The following is a 16,963-nucleotide window of genomic DNA, read 5'->3' on the forward strand; positions in this document are numbered from 1 at the left end:
AGCTGCCACTGATCCCATCCCATCTTATCACTGCTGCCACTCATCTCATCCCACCCCATCCCACCACAGCTACCAATCATCTCACCACCGTTGACATTCATCCCATCAAAACACAGCTCCACTAATCCCATCCCACCACTGTTGCCACTCATCCCATCCCCTCCCGCTGCCACTCATCCTATCACAGCTGACACTCATCCCATCTCATCCCCACTGCCATTCATCCCATCACAGCTGACACTCATCCCATCCCATCTCATCACTGTTGCCACTCATCCCATTCCATCCCACCACAGCTACCACTTATCCCATCACAGCTGCCAATCTTCCCATCAAACCACAGCTGTCACTGATTCCATCCCATCTCATCCCCGCTGCCACTCATCCCATTACAGCTGACACTCATCCCATCTAGGGTTGCCACCTCATCCCTTTAATCCAGGACACGTAATAATTGCACAGGTTCTGAGGCTGATATAATGCACATAAAGCACCAAGTGAGTTTAATTACCATCTTGATCAGCCACAGAACCTGTGTAATTAATGTGTGTCCTGATTTAAAGGGATGAGATGGCAACCCTAGCTGTCACTGATCCCATCCCATCTCATCACTGATACACTCATCCCATCCCACCACAGCTACCAATCATCTCGCCACAGCTGCCGTTCATCCCATCAAACCACAGCTGTCATTAATCCCATCCCATCCCACCACAGCTACCACTCATCCCATCCCACCACAGCTACCACTCATCCCATCCCGTCCCCGCTGCCACTCATCCCATCTCATCCCCTGTGACAGACTGACAGCATACCAGATGCTAGAATAAAGTAGTAAAAACAGTATAATACTGCAATACTACAGATTATTTTAACCACTTCCATACAGGACAGTTACACCCCCTTCCTGCCAAGACCAATTTTCAGCTTTCAGCGCTCTCACACTTTGAATGATAATTGCTCAGTCGTGCAACGCTGTACCCAATCAAATTTTTCATCATTTTTTTTCTCACAAATAGAGCTTTCTTCTAGTATTTAATCAGCACTGGGTTTTTTATTTTTTATTTTTTTTAAGTGAAAAAAAGGTGAAAATTTGGAAAGAAAAAACATTTTGTTTTAGTCTCCATTATAAAAGTTTGCAATTAAGTAATTTTTTCTCATAAATTTGTGCCAACATTTATACTGCTACATATCTTTGTTGAAAAATAACCCAAATTAGTGGTTATTATTTAGTCTGTGTGAAAGTTAAGCCCCGTACACACGTACCGATCGTCTGCCGACGATCGTCCGTCTTTTGTCCCCGGAATGTCGGTGTCTGTTGAAAAGTGCAAAGACTGCACAAGACTTTTGTCCGCCGACTACAGCCGATTGCAGAAGTGATGTCACGTAATGGTTAACTTTCCCTGTGTTTTTTCTTTTCTGAGCATGCCCAGTCTTGCAAATCTGAGGTCTGTCGGCCGAATTCTGTACTGACTGGCGAACAATCGGCCGCTCTGGTGTCGGCATACAAAAATTTTCATGCTTGCAAGACAGACTCTTGTCTGCAGAATGTGCGCTGACATCTGTCGGAGGCACCATACTAACAAGCGTACAATCGGCAGATCCTTCGTCCGCGGACGTTTGTATGCCGACGATCGGTACGTGTGTACGGGCCTTTATAGTCTACAAGCTATGGTGCCAATCATTGAAAATTGATCACACCTGATGACACACTGAAATGTCAGACAGTACAAATACCCCCCAAATAACCCCTTTTTGGAAAGTAGACATTCCAGGGCATTTATTAAGAGGCATGGTGAGTTTTTTGAAGTTGTAATTTTTTCCCACAATATTTGAGAAGATTAAGAAATTATTTTTTTTTTAGTTTTTTTTTTTTTTTACACAAAATTGTCATAATAACAAGTTATTTCTCACACACAGTATATGCATACTTGCAGTTACACCCCAAAATACATTCTGCTACTCCTCCTGAGTATGACGATACCACATGTGTGAGACTTTTACACAGCCTGGCCACATACAGAGGCCCAACATCCAAGGAACATCGTCAGGTGTTCTAGGAGCATAAATTACACATATAACCGACCTATCACGCTTTTGAAGGCCCTGGAGCACCAGGACAATGGAATTACCCACAAAATAATCCCATTTTGGAAAGCAAACACCCCAACATATATTCTATGAGGCATAATGAGTCTTTTGAACATGTCATTTTTTTTTCCACAAGTTCTTGGAAAATGTGGAAATAAAATGAAAACTTATTTTTTTTTTTTTTTTTTTTACACAAAGTTGTCAATTTATAAGATATTTCTAACACATAGCATGTACATAGCAAAAATTACACCCCAAAATACATTCTGCTACTCCTCCTGAGTATGGCGATACCACATATGTGGGACTTTGTCACAGCATAGCCACATACAGAGGCCCAACATACAAGGAGCACCGTCAGGTGTTCTAGGAGTATAAAATTACACATATAATTTCATTACAACCAATCACACTTTTGAAGGCCCTGGAGCACCAGGTCAATGGAAACCCCCACAAAATGACTCCATTTTGTAAAGCAAACACCCCAACACATAATCTAGGAGGCATGAGCTGCAGATAGGTACGCAGGTACCCTGATGAGCTGCAGACAGGTACTCAGCTACACTGATCGGATTCAGAAAGGTACTCTGATGGGCTTCAGAGAGGTGCTTGGGTATTCTGATGGGCTTCAGACAGGTACTCGGGTAATCTGATGGACTGCAGATAGGTACTCGGGTACTATGATGGGCTACAGAGAGGTACTCTGTTACTATGATGGGCTGCAGAGAGGTATTTGGGTACTCTGATGGGCTGGAGACAGGTGCCCGGGTACTTTGATGGGCAGGAGACAGGTACTCTATTGGGCTGCTGATAGGTACTCAGATACCCTGATGGGCTGGAGACAGGTACTCTGATGGGCTACAGATAGGTACTCAGGTACTCCGAAGGGCTGGAGACGGGTACTCTGATAACAGGTACTTGGGTACTCTGATAGGCTGGTGACAGGTACTTGGGTACTCTGATGACATGTTCTCGGGTACTCTGATTGGCTGGTGACAGGTAGTTGGGTACTCTGATGGGCAGGAGACAGGTACTCGGGTACTCTGGGCTGGAGACGGGTACTCTGATGGGCTGCAGACAGGTACTCGGGTACACTGATCGGCTTCAAAAAGGTACTCGGGTACACTGATCGGCTTCAGAAAGGTACTCTTATAGGTTTCAGAGAGGTACTTGGGAATTCTGATGGGCTAGAGACAGGTAGTCGGGTAATCTGATGGGCTGCAGATAGGTATTCGGGCACTCTGGGCTGAAGACAGGTACTCGGGTACTCTGGGCTAGAGACAGGTACTCGGGTACTCTGGGCTGGAGACAGGTACTCGGGTACTCTGACGGTCTGCAGATAGGTACTCGGGTACTATGATGGGCTACAGAGAGGTACTCTGTTACTATGATGGGCTGCAGAGAGGTATTTGGGTACTCTGGGCTGAAGACAGGTACTCGGGTACTCTGGGCTAGAGACAGGTACTCGGGTACTCTGGGCTGGAGACAGGTACTCGGGTACTCTGACGGTCTGCAGATAGGTACTCGGGTACTATGATGGGCTACAGAGAGGTACTCTGTTACTATGATGGGCTGCAGAGAGGTATTTGGGTACTCTGATGGGCTGGAGACAGGTGCCCGGGTACTTTGATGGGCAGGAGACAGGTACTCTATTGGGCTGCTGATAGGTACTCAGATACCCTGATGGGCTGGAGACAGGTACTCTGATGGGCTACAGATAGGTACTCAGGTACTCCGAAGGGCTGGAGACGGGTACTCTGATAACAGGTACTTGGGTACTCTGATAGGCTGGTGACAGGTACTTGGGTACTCTGATGACATGTTCTCGGGTACTCTGATTGGCTGGTGACAGGTAGTTGGGTACTCTGATGGGCAGGAGACAGGTACTCGGGTACTCTGGGCTGGAGACGGGTACTCTGATGGGCTGCAGACAGGTACTCGGGTACACTGATCGGCTTCAAAAAGGTACTCGGGTACACTGATCGGCTTCAGAAAGGTACTCGGGTACTCTTATAGGTTTCAGAGAGGTACTTGGGAATTCTGATGGGCTAGAGACAGGTAGTCGGGTAATCTGATGGGCTGCAGATAGGTATTCGGGCACTCTGGGCTGAACACAGGTACTCGGGTACTCTGGGCTGGAGACAGGTAATCTGGGCTGGTGACAGGTACTGGGGTACTCTGATGGTCTGCAGATAGGTACTGGGGTACTCTGATGGTCTGCAGATAAGTACTCGGGTACTCTGATGGGCTACAGAGAGGTACTCGGTTACTATTATGGGCTGCAGAGAGGTATTGGGTACTTTGATGGGCTGGAGACAGGTACCCGGGTACTTTGATGGGCAGGAGACAGGTACTCAGGTACTCTATTGGGCTGCACATAGGTACTTACATATGCTGATGGGCTGGAGACAGGTACTCAGGTACTCTGATGACAGGTACTCGAGTACTCTGGGCTGGTGACAGGTACTAGGGTACTCTGATGGGCTGCAGAGATGTACTTGGGTACTCTGATGGGCTGGAGACAGGTACTCAGGTACTCTGATGGGATACAGAGAGGTACTCAGTTACTCCAATGACAGGTACCCTGGTACTCCCAATGACAGGTACCCTGGTACTCCCAATGACATGTACTCGGGTACTCCAATGACAGGTACTCGGGTACTGCGATGAAAGGTATTCGGGTACTCAGAGTACCCAGTACCTGTCATCAGAGTACCTGATGGGCTGGTGACAGGTACTGGGATGGGCTTGTGAAAGGTACTTTGATGGGCTAGTGCCAGGTCCTCTTTATTGGGGGGTGCAATCAGTGTGTTTTAGTGTGGACTGTAATCGGTAACTAGCTGTTACCGCAATCTCCTCCTCATATAGGATGGGTGTGTGAGGAGGAGAACACAGTAACAGCTAGTTACTGTGGTTTTTGTTGACATTCTGTGACCGCCTGTGATTGGACACAGCTAGTCACATGGTAAAAAGCCAATTTCATTGGCTTTTTAACCTGATAGGGGATGGAGTGTGTCAGAGTGACACTCTCCATCCCCGATCTGCGTGCCCCTGGGGGCGCGCACAAGCGGCCTGCACGAGGACAGTGCATGTGGCCGGCTGTGATTGGACATAGCCAGTCACATGGTAAAGAGCCATTTTTTTAATGGCCCTTTACACCGATCGGGGATGGGCTGTATCCAGAGGGACACGCCGCATTTCCGATCGCCGTGCTGCGAGCCCCCAGGGGCGCGGGAGAGTGTGTTCCTGCGGGCGTCATTTCCCTATGCCGGTAGGGAAGTAGTTAATACTGCAATACTATAAATGCAATAATAATGTTGCAATACTTAAATCAATATAACAATGCTGCAGTACTAAAGATGTTAAATTATTGCTGCAGTGCTAAAAACATTACAATAATGCTACGCTACAGTGCTAAAAACAGTACAGTAATACTGCGGTACCCCTTTTTGGAAAGTAGACACCCCAAAGAGAGAGGCATGTTGAGCCCATTGAATATTTCATTTTCTTTTGTCACAGGTGTTTCAAAAATTTAAAAAAAATAAAAAATTTTACACAAAGTTGTCATTGAAATGGTATATTGCTCACACATGCCATGGGTATATGTGGAATCACACCCCAAAATACATTCTGCTGCTTCTCCTGAGTACAGGGACACCACATGTGTGAGACTTTTTGGCAGTCTAGCCGTGTACAGGACCTCGAAAACCAAGCACTGCCTTCAGGCTTTCTAAGGGTGTAAATTGTTGGTTTCACTCCTCACTACCTATCACAGTTTCGGAGGCCATGAAATGCCAAGGTTGCACAAAACCCCCCAAATAACCCTTTTTCGGAAAGTAGACACCCTATGCTATTTTCGGGAAGGCATGTTGAGTCCATTGAATATTTTATATTTTGCCACAAGTGTCGGGAAAATGACAATTAGTTAGCTCGAAAAAAGAGACAAGTTCATCTGGCTCAACCAAAAAAAAAACAGTAAAGAAAACCCAACCATACAATCCCATATACACAATCCTATACCCGCAGTTGATCCAGAGGAAGGCGAAAAAACCCCAGCAAAGCATGATCCAATTTGCTACATCACGGGAAAAAAATTCCTTCCTGATCCCCCGAGAGGCAATCAGATATTCCCTGGATCAACTTTACCTATAAATATTAGTACCCATTTATATTATGTACACCCAGGAAAGAATCCAGGCCTTTTTTAAAGCAATCTAGTAAACTGGCCAGAACCACCTCTGGAGGTAGTCTATTCCACACTTTCACAGCTCTTACGGTGAAGAAACCTTTCCGTATTTGGAGACAAAATCTTTTTTCCTCTAGACCAGGGGTCCTCAAACTACGGCCCGCGGGCCGCATGTGGCCCGCCAGGGTCCTTAACCCGGCCAGTCGGCCGGGATGTATCATTCATGTTGTTTTTTTTTTTTCTTAATCACCAAATTAGAGCCAGAGGCTCTAATAGGCTTCAGAAAAGGGTGGACCCGGGGGGCAGAGCAGTGCGCCCTAGCCCACCCATTTGTGTGACAAAAGCGAATGAAAATTTGCTATTGTCACACGGATCCTCCTCCTGGCCAATCAGGAAGCGGGTCCGAGACCCACTTCCTGATTGTCCGAAAGGCGAACCCATGTCATTGGCCGAGGAGACGGCGGAAGGACTTGAGGAGACGCGGGGGACTGAGGAGAAGCCAACGCTGCAGGTAAGTGCACTGTCTGGTTTCTCTGCATTGAAGGGGGCACAGCACGCTGGTCTCTCTGCATTGAATGGGGCCATGCTGGTCTCTCTGCATTGAATGGGGGCACGCTGGTCTCTCTGCATTGAAAGGGGCATGCTGGTCACTCTGCATTGAAAGGGGGCACGCTGTGGTCACTCTGCATTGAAGTGGGCACGCTGTGGTCACTCTGCATTGAAGGGGGCACGCTGTGGTCACTCTGCATTGAAGGGGGCACACTATACCTTGATTACTGAAGGCCCCTTTCACACTTTTTTTACCTCAAAGTCACGCAATTTTTTACAGCGTTTTTTGCAGCAATGCCTATTATATTTTTCTGTTTGCACCCCCCAAAAAATTTTGAGCACCAGCCGCCACTATATAAATAAAACAATAAAAAATATGCGCATTGGAATTCGTTCATATTTTTTTTCAAACTATAGTCCGTCTCCCAACAGTGTCTGAGGGACCGTGAACTGGTCCCCTGTTTAAAAAGTTTGAGGACCCCTGCTCTAGACGTAAAGAGTGCCCCCTTGTCCTCTGTGATGACCTTTAAGTGAATAACTCAACACCAAGTTCACTATATGGACCCCTTATGTATTTATAGTTGTTGATCATATCCCCCCTTAACCGGTTGCCGACAGCTTACCGCATATTTATTGCGGCAGTGTGGCTCTCCCAAGCAAACCGATGTAGGGCTACGTCGGTCGCTTGGAGGCAAATGGGGGGCGAGCATGGACCGCCAGTGGCACGCTCCCAACCCCGCTCATCAGCGTGAGAGCTGATGCAGCGGGCAGGCGGCTCCGATTGCCGCATGACTTCCGTGATCGTTCCCCGCCGAGAGAGAAGAACGGTCAGCTGTTGTAAACACAGCTGACCGTTCTTCTCCCTGAAATGATCATAGAGCCCCTGTGATCCTTCTATATAGTAACACAGGTCTCTATGGTCATTCCACAAGCCATGCCCCCCCACTTTTAGAAACACGCCCCTAGGTACACATTTAACCCCTTGATCACCCACACTGTTAACCCCTTCCCTGCCAGTGTCATTATTACAATAACAGTGCATATTTTTAGCACTGATTACTGTAATAATGTCACTGGTCCCCCCAAAAGTGTAAAAAATGTCAGTCAGGGGTCCGATCTATCTGTCGCTTGTCTCTCCTGCTGCCGTCCGTACCTGGCTTGTTCCTCGACTACGCTTCTGTCTAATCCCAACCTGCAACCACTCGTTACCGACCTTTGGCTACTCCTAGACTACGCTTCTGCTTGATCCCAACCAGCTTTATCTGCTACTGGACCCTGGCTTGCTCACCTCTTGGTGGGGCGATCGATCCTGAGGACCGCGCCCTGGTACTAACACGCAGCAAAATCCAGCTCCACCATCAGGAGCGCTGGTGAACACCGGTTAGTACTTGGATTCCGCACCTCAGGTGAGCCTGTATCATCTGCCTGGGTGATCTGCCTGTGTTCCTATGCAGCTGGTTCCTGTGTAAGCTGCTATAGCTACTGGTCTTCGAGCCTGACTCTAGATCGTGACACTGATCTTTCCAAGTCTGTAGACTTGACCTTACACATTAGCCGTGTGTGGAGAACTGTGTCAAACGCTTTTGCAAAATCCAAGTATACTACGTCCACAGCCACCCCTCTGTCCAAGGTTTTACTTACCTCCCCATAAAAAGAAATCAGGTTTGTTTGACAACTTCTGTCTTTCATGAATCCATGCTGTCTGTTGCTTAAAATATTTTTCCAGCAAGAACTCATCTATGTGGTCTTTTATTAATCTCTCCAGTATCTTCCCGACTATAGAAGTTAAACTAACAGGTCTATAGTTACTTGGCAAAGACTTTGATCCCTTTTGAAATATAGGCACCACATTGGCCCTACGCCAATCCAGTGGTTCTATTCCAGTCCTTAACGAGTGCCTAAAAATTAGAAACGAAGGCTTAGAAATTACAGCGCTCAATTCTTTTAGGATGCATGGGTGAATGCCATCTGATTAAGGTGCTTTATCCACCCTTATTCTGTCTAAATATTTCTGGACCATATCACTTTTGAGCCATTGTGAATCATTTGGGGCTGTGTCACTACCATCCTCATTATGGTCATGAGCTCCCCCATGCTCCTTTGTATACACAGAGCTGAAGAAAGTATTTAATACATTTCCCTTCTCTTTGTCCCCAGTCACCCACTCCTGATTATTTTGTAAATGCTCAGACCTAACCTGTCATTTTGAATTTTTGCGTCATTGATTTCCTTTTGACATATTCTGTTATATTCTTTATAACAAACAATGATAGTGTTCCTTCATTTTTATATTTTTTTAAAAGCTCTTTTCTTGTTTATAGCTTTTTTAACTTTTGGCCGTGAGCCACAAAGGGTTTTATTTTTAGCCTTTTAAACGCATTGACCATGGGAATATACTTTGCATACAGTCTTTTTGAAAATTTCCAATTTCTGTTCTGTGCTCATCAATGCCAATATTCCCTCCCAGTCTAAATCCTGGAGAGCAGCCCTCATCCTTGGAAAATTTGCTCTCTTTAAGTGAAGTGTTTTTATATTTCCTGTATGCGTTTTTTGCTTACAGCTAACATTAAATGAAATTATATTATGGTCACCGCTACCCAGATGTTCTTTTATATGAACATTATTAATAAGCTCTGCATGGTTTTATATTACCAGGTCCAACAGAGCATCATTTCTAGTGGGGGGCCTCAATAAACTGCACCATAAAATTGTCTTGTAATAGGTTTATACATTTTTGCCCTTTTAACTGTTCCAGCATTGCCATTACTCCAGTCAGTGTCATTTAAGTTGTCACGTAAATGATATATTACTCACACATGCCATGGGTATATGTGAAATGACACCCCAAAATACATTCGGCTGCTTCTCCTGAGTACGGAGATACCACGTGTGAGACTTTTTGGCAGTCTAGCCACGTACAGTACCCCGAAAACCAATCACCTTCAGGCTTTCTAAGAGTGGAAATAATAATTTTCCTTTCCTTTCTTCATTTTCCAAAACAAATGAGAGCTGCAAAATACTCATTATGCCTCTTAGCAAATACCTTGGGGTGTCTACTTTTCTGAAAAGGAGTAATTTGGGGGGATTTGTGCTATCTTGTCATTTCATGTCCTCTGAAACTGTGATAGGTAGTGAGGGGTGAAATCAACAATTTACGCCCATAGAAAGCATGAAGGCGTTGATTGGTTTTCGGGGTCCTGTACACGGCTAGACTGCCAAAAAGTCTCACACATGTAGTATCCCTTTACTCAGGAGAAGCAACAGAATGTCATTTGGGGTTTCATTTCAGATATAGCCATGGCATGTTTGAGCAATGTATCATTTAAGTGACAACTTTGTGTAAAAAAATAAAAACAATTTGGCATTTTCCCGATACTTGTGGCAAAATATAAAATATTCCAGGGACTCAACATGCCTCTCAGCAAATAGCTTGGAGTGTCTACTTTCCAAAATGGAGTAATTTGGGGGGTGGTTTGTGCTACCTTGACATTTCGGGGCCTCCGAAACTGTGATAGGTAGTGAGGAAGTAAAATAAGCAATTTATGCCCTTAGAAAACCTGAAGGTGGTGATTGGTTTTTGGGGTCCCGTACACAGTTAGGCTCCCAAAAAGTCTCAAATGTGGTATCCCTGTACTCAGGAGAAGCAGCAGAATGTTTTTTGGGGTGTCATTTTACATTGTACCCATGACATGTGTGAGCAATATATCATTTAGTGACAACTTTGTGTAAAAAAACAAAAAATTTTAATTTTCCTGATACATGTGGCAAAATATAAAAATACTGTACTCCATGGACTCAACATGCCTCTCAGCAAATATCTTGGGGTGTCTACTTTCTGAAAAAAAGGGGTCATTTGGGGGGTGTTTGAACAGTCCTGGCTTTTTTTTGCCCAATATTAGAAGCTTATGCCACACATCACCCACTCATCTACCCACTTGAAGACCACGCCTTTTCTCTGACACTTTTTGTTTACATAAAAAATTATTATTTTTTTTTTTTACTAGAAAATTACTTTGAACCCCCAACCATTATATATTTTTTTAAAGCAGAGGCCCTACAGAACAAAATGGTGGGTGTTGCAATTTTTTTTGTCACGCAGTATTTGCGAAGAGATTTTCCAAACGCAATTTTATGTGAAAAAAACACACTTTTTTAAAAATAAATTTTTGAAAAATTATTTTTATTGATTTTGTCAACAATACAGACAATGACAGTTACCAGTCCCTAACACGGCGGGACGGTACAACAACCCCTCCCTACCCACCCCTCCCACCCCCCCCAACCCTTGGGCAGCTTAACCAACAGAACAGAGTAGTGGGGCCCTGTGCGGCCGGTGCAGCACAGCCTGTCCAGGCCGCCCCTCCAGCCCCAGAGGTGCAAGATATAAACATAGTACATGACCGCACTTCTGATGAAATTAAAAAAAGGAGTGTCTTTATTCCACATCAAACGAATGGCAAATATAAAACATACACACTGTGAGTGCAGGACAAAGCGGTAGACGCGTTTCACGACTAGATGTGTCGCTTACTCATTACCAAGTTCAATCTGGATGTGCATCGGCCATATATACATCCCATACATGTATTATATTTGCCATTCGTTTGATGTGGAATAAAGACACTCCTTTTTTGAATTTCATCAGAAGTGCGGTCATTCCTTCTTACTTGATGTGACTCTGGATTGCGGATCCGACCGGCACCTGATCCCAGTCTCACCTGGAGCGGTCTCCCCAGCTTGGACCCTGCCTATAAACATAGTACATGACAACTGAATCAGAACATAAAATCAAAAGTTAAAATTAAGAGAGACATTCCCCGACTGAAAGAAAAAGGACTAGTGAAAGAGGGGGCCTAAATAGACAACCAAGGTGGAGTCGTTACCCAAACTTAATTATCCCACTGTCTCTGTAGATTCCACCCAAGCCTTCCATACCTTTTCAAAGGTAAAACAGGGTTCACCAGCCCCTTCCAGAATTCTAACGAAGGAGGGGACACCTTTTTCCAGTGCAATAGGATAGCCTTCTTGGCATAGAATAACAGGATTATCAATAGCGTCCTATGGGCCACTGAGGGGACCACCTCCTCCACCAGGCCCAGGAGACAGACGCTCTGGGTCAGCGGAACCGGGGTCACAAGTACCCTCCCCAGACAAGAGACAACCTCTGACCAGTAGTGCTGAACCAGAGCACAGTCCCAGAATATATGACGAGCATCCGCCGGGGCAGCCGAGCAGCGCCAGCACTCAGCGGATGCCGTAGGAAAGATCTTGGCCAACCGGGCAAGCGTATAATACACTCTGTGGAGAAATTTAAATTGGATGAACTTATCCCTAGCCGCCACCAGGTGTTTAAAAGGATCAGTCCACAGGTCATCCCAGTCGTCCCCCTGCAGGTCAGGAATATCCTCCGTCCACCGCTGTCTACAGCGCACAATCCCCGGGGGGGGGGGGGGGGTCAGTCGCAACAGTTCTTTGTAGGTAGTAGACAGCGTTTTACTAAGGTCGGGGTTAGTTAGCATTAACTCCAAATCTGACGGCACCGACTCAATCTGAAGATTCGCAAACTGACTCTGAAAAGCGTGCCTTAGCTGTAAGAAGCGAAAAAAATAGGTTGTGGGCAGGTCATGTCGAGAACGTAAAGTATCAAAAGTAACCAAGTCACCCTCAGTGGTAATGTCCCCCAGAGTCTTTATTCCAACAGCAGCCCACACCCCTGGGTCCGGAAGGTGGTAGAAATGAGGAAGTCTAGGATTCATCCATAGGGGGGTAGATGGTGAAAACCCAAGGTAACTGGGGCACGCCAGCTTCACCGTCTGACCCCACGCCTTAATTGTAGCCTTCATAGAATCAGTCAATGGCAGGTCAGTGCCCACCCCGCGAAATAATGCCAGGCGCAAACTCTCATAGGACCCCAAATGTGCAGCCTCCAGAACCGTAGCCGAATCCTCCGCATCCGCCCACAACCAACGCCTCGCAAATACCATCTGCCCAGCCAGGTAGTATTTATGACAGTCAGGGAGGGCGAGTCCACCACTAGCCTTGGGCTCCTGGAGGGCCCTCAGGCCTATCCTAGGGGCCCCTGGTGGCCACAAAAAAGCACCAATATTGCCATTCAATTTGCGGAAAAAAGCTCTAGGAACCCAATTGGGGGAGTGCCGCAGAAAATACAGCACCACGGGTAGAAACTTCATCTTTAATAGGGCAATACGGCCAAGCAATGAGAGCGGGAGCCTCTTCCACACCTGCACCAGCTGCTGCAGCCTAGGCACAAGCGGGAGGAGATTCAGGGTGTAATAGTCCCCCGGGCACCGCGTAACTTTCACCCCGAGGTAGGTGAAGGAGTCCACCCAACATAGAGGAGGATCAGTAGGAGAGACCGTCATTGGGGCCCCGTCAAGAAAAAGGATGGAAGATTTCCCCCAGTTCACCTGGAGCCCCGAGTAGGTACCGAACGTGTCCAGAATGTGCAAAACCGCCCGCAGGGAGGGACCCGAGTCCCTAAGGAAGAGCAGCATATCGTCTGCATAAAGTGCTACGCACTCCCTAATGGATCCCACGCGAATGGCATCAAAGGCCTCAGAGGTTCTGAGAGCAGTGGCAACCGGTTCAATTGTGAGGGCAAACAAAAAGGGAGAGAGGGGGGCAACCCTGTCGGGTACCCCTCCCCCACCCCAAAGTACTCAGATTTGGCCAGACCCAGCCGAATGGCCATACGAGGAGAGGAATACAGTAGCTTGACCCACATCCGGAACGTAGGGCCGAAACCCATCAGCTCCAGTACCTTATGCATGTACGACCAGTCGACTGAGTCAAAAGCCTTCTCAATATCAATAGAGACCACAATCCTCTGCGGATAGTCTTAGGCAACTGAAGATGGGTAAAGAGGCATCTAATGTTAGTGTCCACCGACTTACCCGGCATAAAACCCGTCTGGTCCGGATCAACCAAGGTATGGATGACCCCCGCCAGCCGGGACGCCAAGACCTTGGAAAGGACCTTCAGATCGGCATTTAAGAGGGCTATGGGTCTGTAGGAGGAGCAATCTAAGGGATCCTTACCTGGCTTCGGCAACACCATGTAGGCTTCGAGCATGGAGGGAGGGAGAGCCTCCTCCTCAAGACAGCAATGAAATAGGCTACTAAGGCGTGGGGCCAGCTGCTCAGCGAACGATTTATAAAAATCAGCGGGGAACCCATCAGGACCCGGGGCCTTGTGTGGAGGAAACGCGGCTATAGCCTTTTCCACCTCTAGAGGGGTGATAGGGGCGTCAAGGAGGGCACTGTTGTCTGTAGCCAAAGTGGGGAGGTCAAGATTCCAAAGGAGTAGGTCCATGGCAGTATGGTCGTAGTCAGGGGTAGGGGCGTACAAGGCCTCAAAGTACCGTCAGAACTCAGCCAGTATGTCCGCGGGGTCCGTCAACAGGTCACCCCCCGAACTCCTGAGAAGCGGAATATTAATTGGGGCCTTTTGATCCGCCACCAGCCTCGCCAAGAGCTTGCCATTTTTTATCTCCCTGCGCAAACACCGAAGCTCGCACATGAGAAGCCTCAGTGTGGGCGAGGTCTGAGAAGTGGAGAGAAAGAGTGCGCCGCGCCTCCATTAAGGAAGCGGAACTGGAATCAGAAGGTGACTCCGCATGCGCCCTCGCCCTCTCCTCCTCCTGTAGGGACACGATGGTACTGTTGTGATCTTTTCTAGCAGACTTAATGCCGGCTATACACTCCCCCCTGGCCACCGCCTTAAATGCCTCCCACACCACTCTCGGCCCGGCAGACCTCTCATTGCTCTCCCAATACGTCTGGATGACCTCCGTCAGACGGGAGGTAATCTGCTCATGTTGGAGCCATCCAGAGGACAGCTGCCAACCCCACTCTCTAGCCTCCACACGGAGGTGCACTGTCAAGAGAAGCGGGTTATGATCAGACACCCCCCCAGCCAGATAGTCAGCAGTTGAAAGGAGGGATTGGAGATGAGCATTACCAAAAGCCAGGTCAATGCGAGCCGCAGAACGGTGAGTGGCAGAAAGGTGAGAATAACACCGATCATCAGGATGCTTCCAACGCCAGAGTTCCACCAGGCCCATAGCAGACGCCCAAGCCAAAAGGTCGAGCGAGGCCGGCCGACTGGAGTTGGAAGTATCCAGCCCACTGTCCAGAATGGCATTAAAATCCCCCATCATAAGCACCGGTAATGAGACGTGATCAGAAAGCTTGTCCATAAGGTCATACAGTAGCTGCACCTTGAAGGGCAGAGGTAGATAGACATTAATCAAAAGCATTTTGAGAGAATACAAAGTTATGACCAAAGCCACAAAGCGCCCCTCCGGATCAGAGATCACCTGGTGGATGGAACAGGGAATAGCTTTACTAATGAGGACCGAGACTCCTCGGGCATAAGTGGAATAAGTGGCATGAAACGCCTTTTGTATCCACGGTTTTCTAAGGGCCTGTACCATACTGCCATCCAGGTGGGTCTCCTGAAGGAGGAACACATGCGACTTGTATTGCTTAAGGTATTGAAAAACAGCAGCCTGCTTATACTTGCTATTGAGCCCCCTCACATTCCATAAGAGGAATCTATAAACATCAGCCATGGGGAACATGCCAAAAAATAAAAGGAGGATGGAAAAAAACAGTCAGACGGGGCCAGGAAGTCCATAATCCAGTTGTCCGAGACACATTGAGAGCACCACTGGAGCCAGCAGGCCCCGAGGATCCACATAGTCAGAAAAAGGTAGAGCTGCCTAAAAAACTGCCCAAATGCCCTTGTACCAGCAACATCTAACGCGCCAGGGAAACCTGGCAAAACCCGGCTGGTACGGGCCTGAAACCCCAAACTCCTCAACATTAGAGTCAGTGAACGCTGTGCAGTGCAAACAAAGTTCGACAGGTACCTAGTAGTTGCTATAGAGACTCCAGCGGAGCCCCTGGGCAAAAAGGATCATGTAAAACCCAAGAAAACAAAATGGGGGAAAAAAAAAAAAAATTTTGCACAAAATAGTCACCAACACTCCAAGAAGTAGGGGACAGATCCGCAGAGAAGAGCAGCCCACATCAGGTCATCAACGAAGACTGTCCAGCCACTCTGAGACCTCCTGGGGAGTTTCGTAGAATTTCATGGAGCCATTAAATTGCACCCTGAGTCTGCTGGGGTACAGCATGCTATATTTGATTTCTTTATCCCGGAGACGTTTACGGACCTCTGTAAAGGACCGGCGCTTCCTCTGGGTTTCAGCCGAGAAATCTGGAAAGAGCATGACCCGTGCATTTTCAAAATGTAAATCCTGATGCTTCCGAGTCTCGGCCAGGAGCATGTCACGATCCCGATAGTTCAGGAATTTTACCAGAAAGGGTCTTGGCGGGGCCCCTGGCGGCCTAGCACCCATGGGAACGCGATGGGCTCGCTCCACAACATAGGTGGGGGGCAGATGAGTGAGGGTGAGCAGTTGCTTAAAGAATTGTTCTGCAAATATGGCTGGTTTAGACCCCTCCACCCCTTCAGGGAGCCCCACCACTCTTACATTGTTCCTGCGCTGACGGTCTTCCGCATTGTCCGCGCGGTGCTGTAGGGACTTGACCAGGCCTTGGAGTTCTGCTAGTTGAGCGGCATGTGCGGTCATGCTGTCCTCTACATCAGAGATGCGACCCTCCGCAGTAGTGATGCGGCCCCTCATTTTATCGAGGTCATGGCGAATCAGGGTGCACTCGGAGGCCAGGTGATCGATCCGCACCATGAGGGCGGCCTTGCAGCCGTCAGTGGCCGCCAGGATAGGAGCTGTGATGGCCTGCTGGTCGGCCTCATTCTGCGAGGCAGGGGGCTGGGATGGTATAGTCGGCTGTACCTGTGAGGAACCGTCTCCACGCTTCTCCTGCTCCATTGCCACGCTCGCTCTCAAGGCGTGCTGAGGTGCTGGTGACGGCGCCAAGATGGCGGAGGCGGAGCTCTGGGCCTGGCCGCGAACGGAGCGGGTCTGGCGTTGATCCGTCAGGGCCTTTCCGGGAGTGTTGGAGGCAGAAGAAGGCATCCCCAAGACAGGAAGAGGTTCCCCCACTGATCAGGAGCGGGCACGGGTCCGGGAAAACACTCGGTAAGGATAAACGGCAGGATGATCCAGGAGCTCCGCCGAGACACGTCCTG

This window comes from Pelophylax lessonae (assembly GCF_965119305.1).
Source record: "Pelophylax lessonae genome assembly, chromosome: 3".
Taxonomy (NCBI): domain Eukaryota; kingdom Metazoa; phylum Chordata; class Amphibia; order Anura; family Ranidae; genus Pelophylax; species Pelophylax lessonae.